Source organism: Xenopus tropicalis, chromosome 8 (genome assembly GCF_000004195.4).
Source record: "Xenopus tropicalis strain Nigerian chromosome 8, UCB_Xtro_10.0, whole genome shotgun sequence".
Lineage (NCBI taxonomy): Eukaryota > Metazoa > Chordata > Amphibia > Anura > Pipidae > Xenopus > Xenopus tropicalis.
In genome coordinates this window covers 108,848,065-108,873,091 of record NC_030684.2, presented here as the reverse complement: position 1 = coordinate 108,873,091, position 25,027 = coordinate 108,848,065, and the positions used below count along the sequence as shown (strand labels likewise).

General features: G+C 38.4%; 1 protein-coding gene across 3 annotated transcripts in view; it reads right to left on the bottom strand.

Moving 5' to 3' along the window:
- Window positions 1-25,027, bottom strand: part of mipol1 (mirror-image polydactyly 1) — a 176,432-nt gene that overhangs the window by 147,224 nt on the left and 4,181 nt on the right. For 2 of the 3 annotated variants that reach the window (XM_031890865.1, XM_002935336.5), the window contains exon 2: window positions 17,863-17,943. The exons of the other annotated variant lie outside the window; for it this stretch is intronic. The gene's annotated coding sequence lies outside the window, so the exon portion shown is untranslated. The remainder of the gene's footprint in view (window positions 1-17,862; window positions 17,944-25,027) is intronic. 3 annotated transcript variants of the gene reach the window in all.

The window sequence follows — 25,027 nt, the reverse complement described above, 5'->3', positions numbered from 1 at the left end:
CCCTTTTCATGGGAGCAAAAGTCTTTCCTTTGTGTGGCTACATGCACTGCTAGAGACATCGCTGACCCGCCTATGTAAACAGGTGGCTTTATCAGTTTGGTCTTTTCTTTAGAAAGGGACATTAGATACAGTAAATTGGATAAGGGACACGGGTTCAAGTTTGTTGGGGTAACAGATCAGTTATTTCGCAGGTGCAAAACTGTTGGAGGAAAAAAAAACAGCGTGAGACTTTGCAACATGGTTACTCCCCATTGATGTTAAGATAACATTGTTTTGTCAGCAGCAATAACACATGTCAAGGGAAATTTAGGTGCTGGTAAATATTTTTTATATGATGTTGCCCAATGTTAATTAATTCTATTTTGGGGTCGGAGTAGGGTTCTCTATCAACTGTTCGTATCAAAGCTCTGCAGTTGTTTTGGATTCAGACCTCCTCAAGTACTTGAACATTTAGTCATGCCACCGCACAGAAAAAATGGTCACAGATATATGAAAATATAGTGGTAATAATCATTCTTATATAGTTTCAGGGGCATTCATGCTCAAACTTCATCCTAACTACCTTTTAGGCTATGCAGCGCTTTGGGTCCTCCTTGGGGTCCAGCCCTACAGTCTAGATTCAGGGAGTATTAGAAGATAAAGGCAGCCTGGGTGTTTTTTCAGGTGTAAATCTTTAGATTTCCAGCAAGAACAGCACCGGCTGTAAGACCTGATTAGATACTTAAAGCAAGAATGTATCTGTGATGTATTCAGTTCAAAATGAAGAGATTAGAAACTCAGCATAAAAATAGGGTATATTTTCACTTAAAAACAAAGCCAGTAACAAGCGATTAAAGTCTTACCCACATATGTAAAAAAAAAAAAAAAAAAAAGAGGTTTGCCGGGCGCAGTAACCCATAGCAACCAATAAGTGTGCTTTTAAAGGAGACATATCATATAAAAATTAAGTATGTAAATATCAGCAGGTAGGCTGACCTGATAGGGAACTGAAGCCTGTCTATGCTTGTGTGACTGCAGGGCTGTGATTGGCTATCCCCCTCCTGCTGTGCTTCGGGCAGGGACCATTAGGACAAACCCACCCTTCATTTGAAACACCGACAGAGAACTGATAGGCTCTATAGGGAGCTCCAATAAAGGGGCCATTTTTACAGATAGGATTCATTTTTAGCCCAAAGGGAAACCAGCACCGTATATTATTCATAACTGCCTACAAAATTAGGGTTTTTCCATTTATCCAATATGTCTCCTTTAAACAGGTGACAAGTAAATTCTACCTTCTGATTGGTTGCTATGGGCAAACTTTGGGCCAGGCCAGGTATGGATTTGCCGTGCGACATCTGCATTTTGCTAATTTTTTTGTTGTATTGCGCATTATTCAGTGAAGCAAAATGGGGCCGATTCGATCATCACCAATTGTAACTACTCTGGTTAGAGCAATCCCCAGGGTGCATGCATGCACAGTTGAGTTAAAAAGCTGGCGTTTTTTTTGCTAAATACGGCTTTTCATTCTACTGCGCATGTGTGAAGACCAAAGGAGAAAGAGGAACACTTGCTCATGTACCCCGGCCAATGCAGGAGCACTAGCTGGGGGTTTCAGGTAAGCGATTACAAGCACTGGGGGTGTCTAACATTTTTGCACCCCCCCCCCCCCCCCAATGATTGTAACTTTTCTTCTCCTTTAATAAAGTTACCGCAGTACAAGCTAGGGGAAACTGATGTAAAATATAATTGAAACTACTAACTGCACATTCTAATTAAGTTACAGATGTGCACAGTCTATATAATGGTTACAATTTAATATTTAGCCTAGTTAATCCATGTATGCCTTTTTTCTGTGATGTGATGAGATTCTTTACCCAAGAATAGCATTTTGTTAAAATTTAAGGAACAGGTTAAAAATGAAAAACAAAAAAAAAACCCTTTTGGATTCGATATCTGCCTGAAATGTTGTTTAGCATGTAGCCAGGAAAAAATTAGTGTTGCTACTCTATGTACCTCCTAACCTTGCTGATGTTACATCAGAGACAATTCTGGCCAGAGTCCATTTGTGATGCGGATTCCAGCTAAATCCTGCAAGCCCTGTGAAAATGTGACCGCAACAGTGTATATGTGGTGCATGGGTTCCTTGGAAAACACGTGGCATTCACATTTTTCTATTGTTTCCTTATAAAAAGCTTGTGTGTGGCTTTTCTAACTGGAAATTTCTTGATCTTAATGCGGAGAACCAAAATATCTTTCTCTCTTTTCATCTGGATATTAGCCATTTTTGAGACAGCATTTTGACTTTACATTGCCTATGTTCCCAATAAATTCTGCTAGGATTTATGGGGATATCATTTTTTGCCTAATAAGTAAAAGCAACTTAGCAATATACATTCATTACAAATTTGTAATAGTTTTAAGTTGTACATATAACTGCTATTAAAAGCAGTGTTACCCAGTCCTTTTCTATTCTCTGCCCTGGGGGTTCGGATTCTTGAAACAATGTAACACAAACCAGCAGATTAACAGACCTGTCTTGATGGAGGAGACTGACCTTTGCAACATTGTTTAAAAAGTAACAACCAGAAGTTCAGCAAATGCTGATTTCAATAGCAATTGCGTTTGAAAATAACTTTTTAAGCACTGAAAATGTTTAATAAATTCCTATTGGAAAGTTGCTTATTTTTGGGGTTGACATGTCCATTAAAAAAATTCCTCTTCTACTTTATATGTTTTGTATCCCAAAGAGATTGCATCTCTTTAAAGGCATGGTGTTGTTACAGAGTTAGCCCACTTTCCACATATGATTGCAGAGTTATTTTCTGTGCACTTATCCCTTTAAGTCTCATAGCCAAAGCAGATAAAACCTAGCCAGGCAGCAGATCCTGCTCTGTGTCTTGTAAGACAAGTGTTCCAATCTGAGTGCAATATATAACTAGATCTCCTTAAAGCAGAACTAAACCCTAAAAATGAATATGGCTAGAAATGCCATATTTTATATTATAAACTCACTGCACTGGCTAAAAGTTTCAGCATCTCTACAGTAGTAATGATATAGGTCATTACAATTGCCACAGGAGCTCACCATCTTGGATTGTAGGGTTCGATATCAGCAAAAAAAATGCATCAGTTAATAGCACTGCTCCTGCAGAAATCCGCACTGAAATCCATTTTTTAAAAGAGCAAACATCATTTTATATTAAATTTTGAAATCTGACATGAGGATAGATATATTCTTAGTTTCCCAGGTGCCTACAGCCATGTGACTTGTGCTCAGATAAACTACGCAGCAAATTGGAGTGATATCACCCCCTCCCTTTCCCCCCAGCAGCTGATCAACAGAACAATGGGAAGGTAGCAAGATAACAGGTAGTGTCGGTCTGGGATGCCAGAGGCCCACCAGAAAACCTTTGACCATGGGCCCACTCTGCAAAATATTTTTTTAATCAACTTTTTACCTATTTATTTGGTTTGTTCCCATAGAAAAATAAGTAATGACTATGAATTAGGCCAAACGGCTAAAAGCAGGAGGGCCAACTGACACCTGGGCCCACTGGTAATTATCCTGGTATCCCTGTGGGCCAGTCTGATACTGATAACAACTCCTTGACACCTGTGCTGCTAAAAATGCTCCCCTGCCCCACATAGAGGAAGATTCGAAAATAGCATTCAATAGCAAAAATCCAAGACTCCAATCCAATCCAATGACTCCTATTACATTAAGTAGGAGAAACAATAGCTTATCTGAAAGCAGTTCTATTGTGTTGTAGAGATTCTTTCTGAATGCTCAGAATGACGCACAATGCACTGAGATGGCGCCTACATATCAATATTACAGCTAAAAAAATACATATGTTGGTTCAAGAATAACATTTTAAGGGGTATATTTATCATGCTGTGTAAAAAGTGGAGTAAAACATTACTGGTGACGTTGCTCTTAGTAGCCAATCAGATGCTTTGCTTTGCTTTTTTAACTGTTGCGATGTAACTGATGATTGGTTGCCCTGGGCAACATCACCGGTACTGATTCACTCCACTTTTTAGACAGCATGATAAATATACCCCTAAATGTTAGAATGAATTATATGCAATGTAAAAATAGTGTCTCTCTTTTATTTTATGGGTATTACTGATTACGGTCGTGTAAGCCTCTATATTTCACGGACCATCTGATCATAATCCAAATCTTGATTGAACTGAATTAGCTGATCGGAAAATAACTTGTTTAGTCAGGAGCGCACTGCAATTTGCTGGCTCATGCTAGAGTCAGCCACTTAGAGCATGAGTCTGTTGGGTGCAGCTGGAAAAAAAATTTGAGGAGCTCACAAATTGTCACATACATAAGAAAAGAGAGGAACAGATTAATTGAACATCCGCTGCCATTAAGTGCATTTTTATCATAGTGCCAGTTCTCCTTTTACATAAACACAAAGGGACAACATTTGTAATGTAAGGTAATGTTTGATCAGAGGTACTTCTTTTAAAACCAAAAATGTTTTTTACATTTTAACATATAGGTGATTTTTATTACGATAATCATTGATTTCTAAGTCTGTTATTTTAGCTATTATGGATTTTTATGGTCTTTTCCCCAGGCTGGTGCTCCTGTTCAACAAAAACATATCCCTAGTGACTACACTTTTCCTACCGATTTAAGGAATCCAAATTGGTGACACCCTTAAGCTGGCCATACACTATAAGATCTGGTCATTTGGCAAGGCTGCCAAAGAAACTGATCTTTTCCTGCATATGCCTACCTAAGGCCCTATGGCCAAACAATCGGTTACAACGGGGATAAAAGCTGTTGGAGCAAGGACTGCATCAATGAGCCAATGTGGTCCTTGATCTGAAGGGAAAAGTCACACCTGCCCGATCGACATCTGGCCTATTTTTGGCCAGATGTCAGTTGAAGGGCCCAATACACAATCAGATAAGCTGCTGAATAGGTCTGAAGGGCTCAAATCTGCCCGTGTGTGGTCACCTTTAGTTGTCCACCACTGGTCTGGAGAGTTCAAGTGAGTTCTTTGTTAATGGCCACAAATCTAAAGGACAATAGGTTAGATGTTATATAACAGTTAACCAGTAAGAATAAATTATTAAGAATCACCACTAGCTTTTGCTAAACAGTCTGCAGCTTGGGCTGTCCAGAGTTTTTCCTTGCCTAGCCTTGGCCTAGTGTAAAGGTGGCCATACACGAGGCGATTTCTCTCGTTGTGCGATGAGCGATTATATCGACAAACGATCGTATGGCGATCGAGTTCCCATACGATATGCCATCCACGGGCAACGATAATTCGGGAAAGATTTCGTCGCATCATTATCGTAAAATACGCACGATCGTACATCTACGTACGATCGAATGTCGTTGACTTCCGCTGCTGGCAATCGTGACATGCGCAGAGAACAATCGTTGAAAGACAAATGTCTGACACTCACACCAACTGGCAGATTTTATCGTTAAACGACCAAAATTTTTAAACCTGGCCGATCGATTTTGGGGACGATAATGTCGGCTCGTTTAGTGGGCCGACGATCGTTCGTACACCACCAACTATACGATAACTTAACGATAGCATCGGATTGTTCGGGAATCGGTCGTTTGTAAGTAAAAAATCGGTCCGTGTATGGCCACCTTAAGAGCCAGTGTAAGATCTGAAATCAATACTAAATCCTACTTATTTAATTTGTATCTGCCTATGTGTTTAACTGCACACTGGTGTTTTAAGCAAACACACAGCAGCCAAAGACGCCACTATCAGCATTCTATCCCTCCGTAGCGCACTATCTCCCTCGCCATTTACTCAGCTAATGAATGGCAGCAATTAGTAAAATGTAATCCTATCGCACAATCGTTTTAATGCTTTTAGCACTCAGAAAAGTAAACATCAAATTAATACTGCTCAAGCCATCCCAGATCCTCGTTAGCAGCAAGCAATTATAGTTCAGCTCCTCAGGTGTAATTAAATGATTGCTATGATTTAGTTCTATAAATGCAAGTTAATTCATAAGCAAGCAACAAATACTCTGGGAGTTATTACCGGAAAAGACGCAGCATAAGCTTCTGTGTACCTGGAAAAGCGAGGCGGTGCCCCCTCCTGCCCAAACAGGGGAAAGAGAACAGGGGCCTTCTGTATTCCTTCAAATAAGCCCCATGGCAGGGACCTTAAACATTAACCACTTCAATATCCTCGGAAAATGTCATAAATGTATAAGTTCTTATTGAAATTGCTGGAACTTCCAAACTGAAAGACCTGAAGAGATTTCAAGGAAGTGATTCAGTTTGGATGTATGTAGGGAAGCCCCTTTCTCACCAAAAAAAGAAAAAAATCTGCTGACTTAGCATAGCAAAAGCTATCCCTTGTTTTGTTAGCTAATATTATTTTGATAATCAGTTTCAAAAAACTAAAGTTGTACAAAAAGTATCACTACAAGTAATCGTATCTGTTATGCCAATTTTTAAATGAGGACATAGGGCCCAATTTTATGCTAGATATATATATGAGAATGCATTGTGTTAAAAAAAACAGTGCCAAAGGGATGGGTAGGAAAAAGAAAATAATAGCTGACTTCATTAAAATACAAGAACTTCTATAAGGTTACCAAGCTCTGCTGCATATTGATTATAATAAGGCAAAATAAAAAAAAGTTGGAGCTTGATGGAAAGTCTAGAATCTAAATTATCAGTGGCATGGGCTGTAGTGTATTTTATTCCAACACTAAAATGACTTTGCTTTGTGCTGCATTTGGTTATGAAGGTTAAATTACCTAATTTATGTACTGTGGTTGCTTAAAAAAAAACAAAAAACCAAAAGTGTTTTTGCAAACGAAGACATCATTTAACTCCTTTGGGTCCCTTTGAACACATAATATGATCATATAAGACCCTGGAATTAGAGAGACTATGGCATTGGCAGGTTCTACAGCACATGGCACAAACAGGGTTAACTAGGGATGGGAGAATAATACATATAGTTAAATAGAATGTGTTACTTCATTTGGTCAATATGTGACTGGAAAAGAGGCAATGCATTATTTGATTTTTAACTGATCACAGCTAAGTTTGTCTCAGGCAAAGTGATAGTAGTACTGTGAAAGTGAGGCACTACAGCATCATTCCCTGTACCACTAACCTGCTAGGTCCAGAAAGATGTTTTAGGGCTCTGGCACACGAGGGAGATTAGTCGCCCATGACAAATCTCCCCGATATGACATCCCACCAGCGAAAATGTAAATCGCCGGTAGGATGGCATACCGCAAATCGCGCTGCCACGTATGCCATCCCACCGGCGATTTACATTTTCACCAGTGGGATGTCATATCGGGGACATTAGTCGCAGGCGACTAATCTCCCTGTGTACCAGAGCCCTTAGAGGGCAGATGAATTATTTTTTAAAACAGCATTAAGTAAAAAAAATTTTCCTCATTTGCAGCACACGTTTATTAAAAATCTGGAATGGATTCATCACAAATACAGTCTAAAATCAAGTTTTTCCCCCTGATTTTCTTGGGAAAAAAAAAAAGAGATCTATAACAGTGAGAAGTTCAAAGTTGTGGAATCATCTATATAAAGCAGATGTACTGGAAGATAGATTAGAAAGTACAAAGAAAGTATTGTAGCAAGTGAAATGCATATTATTAGTGGCATTGGTATTATACTCCTAATATAAAGCTTATCCATCATTGGGTCACAAAGGAAATGTTTCCTCTCTTGAGGTAGATCTGAGAATATTACTTCTTTTTGTCCATGAAGGTTTTCATTCAACCAGGTCATGGTATATCTAGTAGAAGTAAATCTATAGCAACTTGGAGACATTTCACTACTCATTCGAGCAGCTTTTTCAGTTTCACGGACTGGTATGGGAAGTCGGTATAAAAAATTTTTTTTGCACTAATCCAATCACAATGGTTCATTGTCCACTTCACAGAGGTGACTTGTGGGGTTACTGTGATAGGAGTACCAAGGTGTGATGCAACTCATAGGGACAGGTGTTACTTGCGAGAGTTGCATGAATGGGATTGTGAATTGTTGAAACTGCCAGGGTACAGATGTTACAATAGTGTTAAAGGTCCCTGTCTCTGCTTACGAATGAATCCATTTGTATACCTCTTCTTTAACATGGATCGCCTCCGTTATGCCTTATTCAAACCAGCAGTCTTCCCTGTCCAAAATGTGGACATTTCTATCTTCATAGGAGTGTCCCTTGTCTTGTAGGTACAGAAAGGTGTAAAAAGACAGCAGCGTTTTTTTTTTTAACCTTCACTACAAATAACTTGTACTACATATATACAGATATGGGATCAATTATCCAGAAACCTGTTATCCAGAAAGATCCAAAACCTTTTCTCATAGACTCCATTTGAATGAAATAATTCATCTTTTTTGATAAGGGATTGCCTTTTTCTCTGTAATAATTAAAAAGAAACTTTTACTTGATCTTAATAAATAATGAATCCCATTCAAATTACAGAAAGATCCCTTAACCAGAAAACCCTAGGTTATGAGAAGTCTGGATAATAGGTCCTATACATATAGCAGTTATGCAGGTTTCCTTTAGACAAAAAGGTAGTCCAAGATGGACATGTGTCTTTTTTGCTAAGTAATGAAAAAAAAAAACTAAAACTAAAACTTAATTTGGTTCAGCAGCTTTATGACAGTAATAAACTTGATCTTTGCTTTCAAAGTTATTCACAGCAGCTCCCCATTGTCTATCATCGTTTGGGTGTCAGTGAAACTGCACATGCTCATTGGGTTCCGAGCAACTGTTCAGAAGCTAAACTTAGGGTGTGTCAGAAATCATCAAGCAGAAAATGAGGTTTGTCTGTTAGAAAAGCTGATGCTACAAGAAATATTATTCCATTCTGATGGATAAATTACTAATTAGCCCTGTATTTTGACTTTTTTCTTTGTAAATGTACTTCATATTATGAATCGGTTCCTAAGCTCTGAGAATATTCTGGAAATCATGGATGGGGCTCTATTGCATACGTCAACTCCCCATTTTTGTTGGCAGTTACACAATTTCAACCACCGGCCTTCAGTCACCTTACATTATTCCCCCCGGGTTAACAGTTTCACTGGCAAGTTCACTATGCGTATGCACAGTTGGCATTCAGGGATGTTATTGAAAGCTTGTGTGCATGAGCAGTGATCAGTCAGTGGCTTCAAAAACTGTGTGCTCGTGCACCGCAACATCACTTCTGGGCGCAGTAACATCCTGATCTCTGACAAAACTGTTTGGTGCCAAACTTTCTCCCGATGAGCACCTCCCCCAGGCCGACATCTCTGCTACTAGGGGCACACTTGGAAGCACAGATCTTCACTGCTAAAGGGCTGTGTTTGCTAGTTTGGCTGTGACCAAATGAGAGGATCTTTGCCGATTTGGTTTCCCAAGTGGTTCATTTAATAATTGTTTGGACCATCAGACCAAATACTGGAACATCCATTTTGAAAGAGAACTAAACCAAAGTGCCATATTATATATATTAAACATACTGAACCAACCTTTAGGTATAGCATCTCTATATTAGTTGTCACAGGGAGTCACCATACTGAAAGGTACTAGAGGTACCAAAACCTGAGTATATGTTTAATTTAATATGGCCTGTCATACAAGTCCAAACATGATTGACTTTGGGTACTCGGTTTGTCAGTAGGAATATCTGGGCAGGAGCAGGTCACACAGTAGTGATGTTTAGTCTGTATGGAAACGGTGGGATCATTTAGAATTGATGAATCTAATTCCATCTTTCTATTATGTTCCTACAAATAGTTATGGGCATTATATTAGTGGTCCAGGCCATACACTCAGGAGGTCATAAAACTCAGTGTCCTGTTAATTATGACACCCCTTGCATTCCTGAGGGAGGGGGGAGTGTCCAGTTACCTGATGCTCCTGAAAACTGGGATTAATTGTCAGCTCATTTGACTACAAGTTGGATTTAAATTTGGAGGACCTATTTCGATTGGAGGTTTATCCCGTGTTTTCCCCTTGCCTCCAGGACTAGAAGGACTTTGCTTGGTACAGTATTGAACTTCTATGTTTTTCCCTTTTATTTTACAAAACTGTTTGTACTTATTTTATCATATGTCCTTTTTGTAAAATTTTGTACATATGCACGGTTATAACTTTTATAATATTAAATATAAAATTTAATAAGTTTGTTGTTGATGCTCTAAAGCGAACTTAACCTCCAAGTGTGTAACTGTGTTGTGTGCCTTAGCCCTCTGCATGCTGATTAACCCTTGGACTGCTGGTAGGATGAGTGTGTATGTCAGTTCCTTACATTAACCCTTTTACTACTAGAGTGCTTGTCATCTCTCATCGCCAGTGTGAGATGTATGAGAGTGGTGTCAGCAAGTTTTGTATGAGTTTGAGAGTGTTGGTTGGTCTTTGGGGTGCTGTGACGCTAGTCTGACCTGTGTGCAAGGTGTGCGAGACTGAGCAGGTGACCCCCTAGACAGCCACGCCTAAAGTGGCGTAATCATGACAAAGACATTTTAAATAAGGGTACAGAACAACAAGCCTGTAGTCCATTATGGCTATCTCAGAATACAAAATCTGAAGCCTTAAATAAACACAGGTTAACATAAATGTAGGATATGGCCTGTACTTGTTTTTCATGCCCAGAAATGCCATGCCACTTAAGTTACAGCCAACCACACCAACTTATCTATGCTTCCTCTGCTTTCTTGAAGGTACAAGCTGTACATACTTGCATAGTGGTGCCTTGTTCTCTTGGGTGGCACACATGTGCATGTGCTATATAGCAAGTAAAGAGCAGCGCACCATGCTTTAATAACACTGCCTATACAGCTATTATATGGGCGGTGGCTACAAAACTCACATTTTAAAAGAGGATAATACAAATTGCAATCTGTCATAACTGTCTCACAAAGTAATAAATCAACCAACATAACACATTGCAGCCCCTCTCATTAGCTTTAATGATTAACTGCTTCATTCAACAGAATTATGGTCAGTGACAGGCATTTTGACCCAGTGTAGGGGCTAGCCTGCCAATCACCCTGGGCAACCCAGCTGGCCACCTCACCCATGATATTACTACATGCTGGTGGACAAGGACTAGTAATGAGCCGAGGGTGGAGGTGAGAACACGGAGAAGGGGAAGGCAGACAGAAAGGGTACTTGCCTAGCGCCCCCTCCAGCATTGGGCCCTATGCAAGTGGCCCTTCTTCCTTCGCCTAGTTCTGACCCTGTTTTAACCACCACTGTTCTCCACCATTGATCAGTAACAGGTAAAATGCCTAATGTGCCATTAACCTTATTATAAAGAAGAGACACACAGTAACATGCTGCAAGTTCTCTCTTCTCTGGGAAAGTCACCCTATTCCTTGCAGCTTTCTGTGTCACATTCTTGTTATCTTATTCATACCTTGTACACTGTAAGTTTAATTACTTTTGCAAGCTGCTTATTATTCATGCTGAAAAAGTGGTGTGTTGATGCATGTAAATCCTGTTAAATGACCGCCCAGATCCCACATTACTCACACTGTACTTCTTCATAACTTCCTAAATTCCATTAATTTTTTAAGATGCATTTATTAATGCCACCCAGTTATAGGGAGGGGGTACAAGGAGTTATCTGTGGTCCATGCGAGTCCCTGCTGGCTTTATGAATATTAATAACAGTGTAATACTGATTAAAGAGGCTTGAGCAGAAATCTCTATGAATCCCATAGCTCAACATGACCAGATCGCAGTTCCTTTATGAATTTGGATTCAGACATTAAACTGTGGGAGGGGAACGGAGGGGGGGCGAAAGACTGAGCAAAAAAAAAAAAATGGAATTAATGACAGCTTTGCTTCCTAAGGAAAAAAAAATAGATAGGCTAATGAATGGGACAATTAATACTGCCCGGTCTTGAATCAACACATCTGTCTGTAGAGCTAGCTACCTTGATGAATGCTTGAGTAGGAGGAAGGATTACCAAGTGTATTACAATGATCCCAGGACAGCTGCTTACAATGATCAGGGACATTTGGCAAGATACAGAAGAGATGAGTTATTGTCAAATAATAATTAATGCAGTTATGAATTGAAAGCTTTCTAATGAAGCATTTCTTAGAATTATTGATTCAGGGACCGGCTGGCTACTTTACAAAACAAATGCCAACTGGTTCCATCATCCAAGCCATCTTATGCCTGTGAAAGAATGTGAGCAAGAGGGCGACCAGAGGCATGGAGAGGTAATGAGAAAATGGCTACTAATCTTTTTTTTTTTTTTGGATTGGATTTTAAAATAAAGGTGCTGGGGTACAACTACTCAAGTACTATATGGCACTGCAAACAGGATTCTATTACATGGTGATTATGAATTTATTTATAGCTTTTCACAAAACATGTGCTTTAAATTCAAGTAAATCAAAAGCATAAAACCACCCATTTAAATATAAAGGGATCATAGCTCCCCCTGTTGACCAGTAACATCCATTGGTACACGGCAGTTTCTGCTAAATACTAGCCCACCCTAGCCACTGGCAGAACCAAGAAAAATGGAAACCTGCACCTGCTCTTAACGATAAGCCTTCATCATATTTATTGTTTTTTCTAAAATTTGAATACGCAAATGAGGATTTGGCTTTTGTTCAGTATTCAGCTGAATCATTATTGGAAAAATGTGCCTAAATCCCAAAATGATGGATTTGGTGCACCATTATATTTGTTGTCCACCATTGGACCATGTTGTGTTGGACCATGTTATCCAAAAAGAAGCTTACCACCACTACACATACTTAAATTCAGGTGTAACCAGTCCACAGATAACCCTTCTGTATAATGATATGCTTAGCTGTTCCTTAGCTCAAAGTCCAACAGCTGGGGGAAGGATGTGTTTTGTTTAAACAGAGGCTTCTCAGTGGACTGCCAATTTGTTTTGTGAATATATTTTTTACTAGAGTTTTCCCTTGTTTGGTGCAAGGAATTATTAAAAAAATCCTTTAATTAAAACTAAAGTTCTTTTAAATCTGGTAAGCTTGTCCTGCTTAGAAAGAAGTCAAATGCAAAGTGTGAAAACTGTTTGAATTAGGGTTGCCACCTGCCTGGTTTTGACCCGGAAAGCCCGGTTTTTGGAAGGGCTGCCCGGGTCAAAACCTTCTGCCTGGTTTCCCAAACTAGGAAAACCGAGCAGGACTCAGTAACATTGATGCAGGTCAATCACCAATCGCTACATCATAGCCCTGCCTCCATGATTGCCTCACCTCCTCCCAGCCATGCCACAGCCCCGCTTCCTCCCTGCCCATGACGTCACCCCTGCCCCCTGCCCGGCTAGGAAAGCCGACAGAGGTGGCAACCCTATTTTGAATCCCTAATCACTGAATATAATGTCCCAGGCTTAATATTACTCACAGATGACAATATGATCTTAAGAATACATGCTCCATTTGTATTTACCAGTGTCACTAGGCTGAACTCACTAGGTTATCTCGCACACATTACAACAATGCTGCACAGCTAATTTGTGTTTGCAGAGATGGGATATGTATACCAATGTGGTTGAACATACCTACAGATTTGAGTTTTTCTGTTTTAACAGTAAAAACACCATGATAAATATCAGTGTAGCTTCACGAGCTTGATGAATAACTGGCACACACTCTGCTTAGCCAAAGATCATGTAAGGATAGGCTTTATACCTAGTAGGGCACTAGACCTATATAACACGTGCTTTAGAAATTAGCTAAGGAAAAACAAATCTTTAAGCAATAAACACTTTCAACTTTTGCCCAATAAATTCTGTATATTCTGAGGCTTTTTGCCTGGAAATTTTTCCAAAGCATTGGGAATAGAAATTGACAAGTGTAATGTTATGTTCTACTTCTGTTGCTGCAGTTTCAAACTGTGGCCCTAATGTAGCTGTAATAAGATGCATGTTGAAAATACAACCTTAAATTAATTCTGTTGTGATTTTTATGGTGTAGTTTTAATTTCTAAATGAAAATGTTTACATTGCAATTAATTCACTTCTTGAACCAACCAATCTATTTTTTAGCTGTAGTATTGGTGTGTAGGCAGTTATGTTAGAGCATTATGCCTGATTCTGAGCTTTCAGTAGGAGTCAGCACTACACAACAAAACTGCTTTCAGATTATTTTCAGATTGTTTCTCCTACTCTATGAGGACAGAAGTCACAAAAAGTGACTGGTTTCACCAGCCTAATTTTGAGATTGCTTTGATCAATAAAATGTTGAAATCTCCTATAGCCTTTAGGTAACCTGTTTTTTGGAAGGGCAAAGGGGTCTGTGGTGTCAGAAATCATTGCTTCTCACTGTATTTAAGGCTAAAGTTCCTACTGCCTCTCACTGTAGTTAATGTATTTGGAACTAAAGTTAATACTGTCTCTCACTGTAGTTAATGTATTTGGGGCTAAAGATCCTACTGCCTTTCATTGTATTTAATGTATTTTGGGTGCCACTACATTTGCCTCTCCCTGCATAATGCATTTAGGATCTGGAATAATTGTTAACTGAAGTAGTTAGCTCAAAGCAGAGCAGTGGCATCAGCACAGAAATATTGAGGCACTATCAGTTCAAGCAACTGAATCCTTGAGCAGAAGTGCCAGGAAGCTTTTATCTTGCTACCTTCACATTGTTCTGCTAATTGGCGACTGGAGGGGAAAGGGAGGGGGTGAAATTACTTAAATCTGCAGAGAAGTTTATCAGAACATAAGTCACATGACTGTGGGCACCAGTGAAAAGAATTGGCTAGCCCCATTTCAAATTTATATATAAAAATATGTTTGCTCCTTTGTAAAAAGGATTTAATGTAGGATTCTGCAGGAGGAGCACTATTAACTGATGCATTTTGAAAAAAAAAAAGGCAGAATCCCTTCAAGCACTCAAAGAAAAAAGACCTGAAAAGTAGGTTAATTCACAAAATCCAGGATTCAACCGAATCACCACAAGTTGTACAGGATTTAGATTCAGTTGGTTAAATGTAGGGATGCACCAAATCCCGCACTCGGTTCAGGATTCGGGCCAAATCCAGCCTTTTTTTGACGGATTCCGTTTCACCTGAATCCAAGGTCCCGGCCGAACCAAGTACGTATCTTAATTAGCATATGCTAATTAGCATTCACAAGGGTTAAATGATGTGGAGGGGGGAATTCACCGCGTGCACGCCAATTTTTAACCCGATCCTAATTAGCATATGCATATTAGGATTCGGTTCGGGATTCGGCAGAATCCGTCAGGGTGGGTTCGGCGCATCCCTAGTTAAATGAAATCTGAATCCTAAAGGACTGAATAATTCATTTAAAAAAAAAAAAATAGAACAAAAATTAAAATCTGGGTATTGGAATTCTGGGGTTGACATGACAGACATTTTTAAATATTTTTTTTTTTTTTACAGATGATACAAATTTATCAAATGTTACAATGCAAATTAAGTTGCCAATACACATTCAGATTTTAGTCTTTTTCCGATGAACATTCAGATGTCGATTGTATGTTTAAATGCTAACATTTAGATTGAAATTGTAGGATTAAAGCCCTAAAATAATTCGGAGGATATTCTGACCGTAAATACACAATACATGCACAGATTTTATTGTGACGAAATTTTTCGAACCTGTGCGATCACATAAATGGCCAACCGCCATGATACGAAATGCATTGGGGATGATATTTCGGAACACACACGGTCCAAAAATCAGACAAAACTACATTTTGTAACATTATATCAGTGCGTGTATGGCCAGCTTTAGGGTTTCAATTTAGAGTTCAGCCAAATCCTTTGTTGAGAATTTGGTATTCGGTTAAATCCAAGATTTGTTTATCTGGTGCATCCCTACTAAATACCACTAAACCCTCAAGCGGCACAATGATATAACCATGGCTCATGCTATATTTAAACAGATGAGGATGATAAGATCATCTCTGCCAATGTTGGGAGGATGGGGAATCCTAAAAAGATTTAACTGTGGAGAGCAGTATCTTCTAGTTACGCCACTGATTCCAAAGGTTAATATGGCAGATTTATATTAGACAAAAAAAATCTCTGAACTAAAGGCAATGAACTTTTTTGTCCCCAAGTATGCATTAATAATACTAATGTGTGAAAGTTCTTTTTGGATGTATGACTAATTTAGAAAAATATATAACGTCTATCCCTTGTGCCGATGAATGGAAGGTGTTCAGATGGCACCGGATACCATGATCTTTCAAAATATCCTGAAATCTGTGGCTCTTGGCCAACTTCACTAATTCCCCTTAATCTGAAAGGGCACAGCCTATGAAAACAATGTTAGCTCATAGTACAGTTTCCCCAGGGAACAAACAGCTTGTTATTGTAGTGTTAGAGGACAGCCATGCCAAGTCTGACGCGAGCCCAGTAGAGATTCTATTTCCAGTGTATACCACCTACTGTCATGTGAATTTTGAATAAGTAGACTGTGTGCGTACAGGTATCATTCATCACAAGCAAAGCACGTGTGCATATATTGCCCAACCTGTGCCAGAAGAATCTATGAAATGGTTTACATTCTCATCAATTAAACTTGGCAAGATTTTTTTTTATTACCTCTAAACGTTTGAGGTAAAAAATAAAGGTCAGAAGTTGCTAAACTTATTTGTATGAGGCAATTTTTTTTTTCTTTACAGAAAAAAGGCATTACTTTCTAAACTACTTTCTGTACCCAACACATAGCTGCCTGGAGCCAGGACGGCCTCAATAAATAGGTAAAAGGGGCATTTTACCGATTCTGATGGCCCACCATGGCTGTACAAACGTTCCCAAGTTTTTTGCACCTGTCCGTCCAGCCCCAGCAGTGCTAACTTCATAGGGATGAAACTAGAACCAAAAAGGCTATAAACGTATGGTACTGGTGGGTGTTACAAGATATAAAAACTTCTTGCATATTCCCAAGAGAATAGCCCCAAAATCCTTTCTATTTATTTACAGTAGCCTTTCATGCACAGACAGGGTTATGTTCTTTACAGGAACCCAAGGGCACATGCTCAGAAAGGCACTATTAGTGGGCTATATATTTTTTCTACATGGAAAACAAATCTACAGTTTTAATTTTTGAAACCCCCCTGCCCACCATCTGATAACCACAGTTAATCTGGTTGTACAGCTGGGGTGGGGGTAAGGGGGTTACCCTTTTCCTAGGGTAGGGATGGGTGTGGTCAGGGCCATGCCTAGTGCATAGTGGATATAAATCCTATGTGTCCATGAAGACTTTGTTTTAAAAGGTCCTTATATACCCTTTAGCAGATAGTGCAATCTGCATGCTTTACACCTATTTTAGGAGTTACCTCTTACTGACCTTTATATGCTTTTATTGCTTTGTTTCAATAAACTAATCTCCAAATGTGTCACCAAGACATTCCGTGAATATACCGTGAAATCTGTACATCAGCCCATATTATGCAACCATACCTTTAATAGACCTTCTGTCCTCATGTGACCCGGCATGCAGCCAAAGGAAAAACTGGTGATTGCTGATTATTCATTCATTTCATTATGTTTCATAATTTAATTTATGTGTCTCCTTTAAAACATTCCATAATGCAAAATGACTTCAGTGTAACCCTACAGAGGGTAAACATTGCACCTTCTCAGAAAGAAGGAAATTTACTTTTGCTCTTACTCTAATGAATGAATTTAGGAATTGTGCCACTTTGTGGACTCATTTAGCTCTGTGAATACTGAGAACACACTCTGTGATAAACATGGCTGAATTACTATTAATATGGCCTAGGGGCCATCCAAGGGCTGCTGTGGAGGAGAAGGGCTAGTGTCATATACAGATTTATCAATGACCTCTAAAAGTCAACATGGCCAAAATTGTAGTTACAAAATCTCAACGGAATAAACTTCTGATGATAACTATAGTGTGGAATTGTTTTAGCCACCTACCTGAACCAAGCTATATAGAGAGTTGGATTAGACACATGACTGGAAGGAAGTATCCAAGTGAGTACAAAGTAAAACACTCCCCTGTGAAAGAATAAAAAAAAATCTGGTTAAAATGTTTTCAAACGGATTTCCCCCCTTTCATTAGAGCACTAGTGACAGTATCCACAGAATAGGACCATGGAGGATATAATATATGTCAGAAATGAACTGCCTGTGGCCCCCCAGCTTTTGTTAAGCTAAATTCCAGCTTCCCTTGACATGCTGAGGCTGGCGCAGGAAGATAAAGTTAAACAACTGAAGACCAAAATCATCATCATTTATTGTACATTAAGGTAACTGAATAAAACCATCAAATTCATTTCCCTACTGTTATTTTCAATATTTCTAATTTGCCATGCCAGTCTGGGGCACTCGTCTGTTCCTGGATAACCCAAGTTATTATACAAATAGGTAATTTTTGTTGTTATATTGTGCAGTTGTTTTCTAAATGACTCTGAAAAGGCTAATGGCACACTTGTCAGCAGATGCATTCCTTTCGCACAACTGGGCAAAACACCCCAAATAATTGCAACTAAATGTAATCAACAATTATTTCCACAACAATGTCTTTTTTTGGGGAAAATATAAGAAAAAAAAATTATTGCAAACAAAAAAAAAAATTTGATAATTTTGTTTAAAAAGCGGAGGCCTATTTATTAAAATTCATATGTGTAGTTTTTAAAAAAGCACTAATGTCTCCTCATTTATCAAAAATATGGATTATAAATTAAAAACACGAAACCTCTAAACCCTCTAATTAGATTTTACAGTTTGCAAAGGACAGCCCCCACTGACATCTACATGACCTGGCCAGCTTTTAGATGCCGAAGTTTTGTATACAAGGTTTTTGTGGGTTTTACACTTCATGAATAACGAAAAATTAAATTTTACAAGTAAAAAGGTCAATTTAGGGAGATGAAAATAATATAAACGCTAATAAATAGGGCCCTACATTATACTTACCATTGACTTGCATAGAATCTCGGTTTAAAGTGGCAAGATTTTTTTTTTTTTAGATATTTGATTGGATAAAACAGCAACAAAGAAATACTACTGCAGAAAATAAAAAACGTTTTTTTTCCTGTAGTGTTTGCTACACAACAATATGCAATAATCATGCTTTGGGAAAAATACCAAATACACCACACGTCTGGTCACTAGGCATTACCATTTAAAATACTTTGGCAAAGCAAATGTGTGCCACCGGGCCTTAACACAATTAAGATAAAGTAGCATTGTCTTAACAGGAGGGCCACGGGCTGGATATGGCCCTTAAAAGGATACTGTCGTGATTTTTATGGTGTACTTTTATTTTAAAATTACACTGCCTGTTGCCCCGCTATTCTTGCTCTTCAATTAAAGGAAACAAAGATGGTCATGTGTTACACCGTGGAATGCACGGCCATCTTTAATTTTTCTGCAGGTGTTTCAGCCGTACAAGGCAGAGCAAGGAAGTAAGAGAGCACTGGGAAACAGAAGTGTGTGGCAACCTGCTTCTTCATGTGTGGGTGTTAATGCTTTAATTTCAGTTTTCTGAAGTAATCTTACTGGCGTGTCTGTCAGGGGTTAAAATGTTATTGTCTATGTGTTTGTCTGTTTTTTGCAGCTATCTTGTCAGCATGCCTAGGGATAATATGTTGATGTCCCTTTTCTGCAGTGATCTTGCTGGCATGTGGGTGTTAATATGCTCATTGTCCACTTTTGCAGTAATCATACTGGTATGTGTCAGGTTAATGTGCTTATAATCCATTTCTGCAGTGATGGTTAAGATGCAGGTGTGTATGCAGTGCTCATCCACTTCTGCAGTCATCTTTCTGGCATGTCTAGGACTAATATGTTCATTATCCATTTTCTGTGGAGATCTAACTGGCAAATCTGTATAAATATGGCTAAAGGGGCGAAGAGTTTTTGGAATCGTGCCAGACACCATCCATTTTGGATGGTCCAAAGCTTCACTTTCACCTTCACCACATATTTTGTTGAGACAGGCCCGCTTGACTATGTACAGGGGTAGGGTGGGAAGGTGGTGGTATGTATATCTGTTTGGATGCCCCCTGGGGGTGAGGTTCTCTGTTGGGCCCCAGGTACCCCAGTCTGACACTGGGGGAAAAGGAAAGGGTGACATCACTTCAACTTGCATCGCAGAAGTGACTGAAGTTTATCAGAACACAAGTCACATGGCTGAGGGTACCTGGGAAACTAACAATATGTCTATCCTCATGTCATATTTCAAAATTAAATAAAAAAGAGCAATGTTTGTCCAGTGCAGTCCAGTGCAGAGTTCTGCTGAAGCAGCACTACTAACCAATATATTTTGATAAAAGACATGTTTCCCTGAGATAGAATCCCTTTTAGTTTTTTTATGGCTTTTAGTTTGCTCAATGGCTCTATAGATTTCTTTGTTTTAGACCTTTAAACTTGCAGTATAAGAAATATTCAGTACCCTACATATAAAATGTTAAACAGATCATTAAGAGCACAGTGTCCAAGGATCCTGTTATACAGAATTGGCTCACTAAAGGCCCTTGTTCTTCATAAATAAATGTATTTTTGGTACTTTAAAGAGAAAAAAACCCCACAAAGGGCAAAGAAGAAAATTAAAGAGGCAAAAAGCAAGTATGCCCTAGCCCCACAGGTGCGGGTCAGAGGGTGGGCCCATTGGCTGTGCCACCCAGAGGGAACCCCACACACTAAGTAGTAACATGATAAATTGTTGCACCTGGGAAGCGCAGCAGGGTGGAGCTGAGAAAAATGTCTAAGGTCATAAAGCGGTCAGACATTGCTGTGCCTTTTGTTGATAATGTTTATTTTATATAAATAGCTAATCTGCCTCCACATAAAAGGCTCCATGCCTCCTATGCACGGGAACTCTACGGTTTCCAAGGCGGCCGAACAGGCGCAGGCATGCTCCCCCCGTAACTCACACTGTTCACATTTTAAATGAATTCCTTATGACTTCATTATGTTACAAGCACATAAAACTTACTTTATAAACATTACTGCGCTCATCAATAAAAAAAACAAAACAAAAAACCTTGGCAATTCCACCCCCCCTCCAAATTTGCTCACAACCTATTAAACCTTAGGCAGATTCAAGACCCGACTGCAAATTTCTCTCCTTCCTTCACTGTGATGAATCAGGATTACCACTGTTAATATCATGAATGTGTAACACAGTGCCCTATGTAGTTCTGTCGTGCCGGTGGGTGAGCAGAATGGCAGAATGGCAGGAAGCATCTTCTGAAGCTTCTCTGCTCAGTTCTTTTGTTTAAGTAACAGGAGGAGCAGAGCTAAAAAGAGAAGCAACAATAGGGGAACTTATCTTAAAACTCAACATTTAAGATAAACTTTATCACATAGACATAAGGAACTTTCTAAATATAATCAATTAAAAATGATATACCATTTCTGCAATAATAATGTTGCGCTTTACTAAAGCCCTCTCAGAATCGGTTTTACTCTTTATCAATTTTGATTGACAAGTCAAACACGCTGGTATGTGTTCCCTTTGCATGTATTAAAGCTAACTGTCTTTTGAAATAATCGACTCTTTCACAAAGTTTGTATATACTGCAGAGTGACAGACTGCCAAGAGGGAAATAGTGAAGAATAATTAGTTCAGAAACGATAACGAATATTGTTTAGGAAGTTTGTTATTTCCTTGAGATGAAACTTATTTTGAATACTCATTTTCAAGATAGGTTCCCTTAAAAAGGGTTGTTCACTTGTAAATTAAATGTTATTATAACATTATGGTTTTCATTTTTTTTGTGTGCGTTTTTTCAGTTATTTAGCTTTTTTGTTCAGCAGCTATCTATTTATCTTATGTTTATCTTAGTAACCAGAGCGAGGTTTGAATAGAAATATGAAGAGGAGAAGTGACTGAATAGAAAGATAAAAATGAAAAAGTAACATTAAGGGGGGATTTATCAATGGTCGAGTTTTTTGCGCTTATAAAATTTGAATTTCAGTTATGGTTTGAAAACAAGAATGTCTGGTAAGTGCAAAAACTCCAAAAACTCGAATGTAAGAACGCGCCATCTAAAAGCTTGCGAGTTTCTATAAAAGTCAATGGGAGTTATCATAGGCAAAGTCAAGCCATATTCTCTCATATAAACTCAAATTTTTTCAATGTTTTCTGAGTTTTTAGATCTCGTAAACTTGGAAAATTTGAGACATATTCGAATTTTTAATTTGAACGGGTTTTCCTTATTAATAAACAAATGACCATTCGACATATGAGTTTCTTCGATTTAGAAAATCAAACTAAAAAATTAATAGATAAACCGGAGTCAGTGACTCACATTTGAAAGCTGAAAAGACACAGAAGCATAAGGCAAAACATGCAAAAACTTTAAAAAATAATGAAGTCTAATTGCAAAGTTGCTTGGCATAGGACATTCTATAACATACTAAATGCTACCTTAAAGGTGAACAACCTCTTTAAGCTTTTGCTGCTGTCCGTTGCTGCCAGGAACAGAACCGTAGGGAGTGTTCCTGTTAGCTGTGTCAAGCTTTTGAATACAAAAATATAAAGAAATAAATATAAATTGCAGAAGTACTTAAAAGAGCAATTTTACATTAATTTGTTGTATTTATTGTGGTATTCTTTTCATATTACTTTTATCAGAACACACAGCATGTTTTTGTCATGCATTCATCTTCAGAAAAAGAACCCAAGCTCAATATACACTGAAATTTCACATATTTAAAAAACAAAACAAAAAAAAAAAACTGGCAGCAGAATGTTCCTAATATGCAGCTGAGTGGGTGCTGAGAAAGAGTGGCGGATCGCTGGATAGAGTTTCTGTCTGGTTCTGCTTTTTATCATTATTGTCTTTTAAAACGGTTGGGTTATATTTCATCTGCTGTATAATCCTTTCATATTTTAATCCACACACTACAATATGTTGAAACTCAATGTACTTGTGTTTTTTGTTGGAGGTTTGAACCGGTACAAAGTTTGCTGGGAAATTACAGCATTTCTTCCTTAAAACTTGTTTTTGAGTCTCAGTTAAAATAAAATTCATATACAGGTATAGGATCCATTATCCGAAAACCCATTATCCAGACAGTTTTGAATTACTGGAGGGCCATCTCCCATAGACTCCATTATAATCAAATAACTGGAATTTTTAAATATGATTTCCTTTTTTTCCTGTAATAATAAAATAGAACCTTGTGTTTGATCCCAACTAAGATATCATTAATCCTTATTGGGTGCAAAACCATCATATTGGTGTTCTTTAATGTTTAAATGAGTTTTAGTAGAATTATAGTACGGAGATCCAAATTATGGAAAGATCCAGGTCCCGAGCATCCCAGGTCCCAAGCATTCTGGATAATAGATCCCATAGCTGTAATAGTTTCATTTTCCTTTTTACATTCATTCGTCATGTGATGACTTCTCTGTACAACAAAAACAAATATAATGAGCTGCTAAGGGCTTAATAATTCAGGTTTATGATTTACAACATTGTATCTTTGGGAATGTATTTGTTCTTTGCTAGCGTTAAAATCAAGGGTAGGATGCACCAAACAGAACAAAAATTCATCCAAAATATCCCTGATTAATGCTGGAGATAGTAGAAAAAGAATCACAGGGCTTTACCCACATAACTAATGTATATGTTTTAAAGGGGACGTATCCTTAATTCTTCTAAAACTTTTGACAAGTTCCATTTTTTACTCCTTTTAGTTTTTATGATATTCGCAGTTAAGAATGTTAATATCATAAATCTGTAACAGAAGCACACCCTGCTGTTTTGTCCTGCCAGCTTGAACCTTAAAGGGGGCACCCTACCCCACTGTTCAACATCAGTGCAATGAATAGGATTTGGTCTGATCAAACTTTCTTCCTGTTTTAATCATAAAAATCTTTTTTTTTGTTATTTCTTAAGCTTTATTTCTTACCAGTACACAAATTTCCCTTCAAAATGGACCCCTGCTAACAAACCAGTCACAAGGAAGGGGGAAGGAATGGATTTGTATACTGGTAATCTAATTATCTACCTCACAAGGACCAAACATGGAGTAGCTTCAGTTTCCCCGTTTGCCATTTTAACTTAAGAAATAACAAAAACCATAGATTTTCTCCTACATGCTAAAGTGGGAAAAGATCACCTCCACGACCCTCCCCTTGGATGAATGGGTAGATATCTGGGACAATGCAAGGAGAACTGTGACATGAGTCAGGCAAAAGGAAAATATATACGAAACCATGTTCTTCTGGTATGATACACCTGTTCAACTTAGCTGTATATTCCCAGGCAGCTCCCCACTATGCTGGAGAAACTGTGGTCAAACTGGGGCTCTTCAGCATATACTGTGACACTGTCCCATGATCTTAATGCTATGGAAGGAAGTGGAGGGCCTGCTCTCCCACAACATGTTCAAAGACATCTAACTGGATATCTACACTGCTCTAGTGGGTAGGCCAATTCTGGACAATACAGCTGCGGATCAGAGACTCCCAAACTTTATTTTCAACAGCTACTAGACTTGAAATTACTAAAAAGTGTTAGAATCTTCTACCCCCTAAGCTTGCGGATATACTTTCAAGGGTGAGAGATATGAGGGAGATGGAGTACATGAGGGCCAACACTTGCGACCGCTGCAAACAATGGGAGATGGTCTGGTCTAGTTGGGACAAATACGTAGCTAATATTAGGATATAGAATAAATATACTCTACTAAAGATTAACCTTTTACTTGACCTATAACCATGGCACATCACTTTCCTCCCAAGGGACTTATTTTTTTTCCCTTTAATATTGGTATTTGACACACTTTTTGTTGTTATTCCAAGAACATCTATTCAATCAGATTAATGATGAATGTTGATGTCGTGTACCCTGAGATACGGTCAACTTGGCTAAACTACTCTATTGTATTACTATATTTTTACTATTGACACTTTTAATGTCCGTTATAAACTGCTAAAAAAAATTATGTTACAAAAAAAAAAAAACCATAGATTTTTTTGTGCTTAAAACAATTGGTAAAAAGTATATTCATTCCAAGTCCCGTTTATTGCATTAACCTTGACCAAAATGCAAACTGCCCCTTTACGTTACTTATGAAGAAAGTGTCTCCTGCTGCTTTTTTGCTTAGTTAAGTCACTACC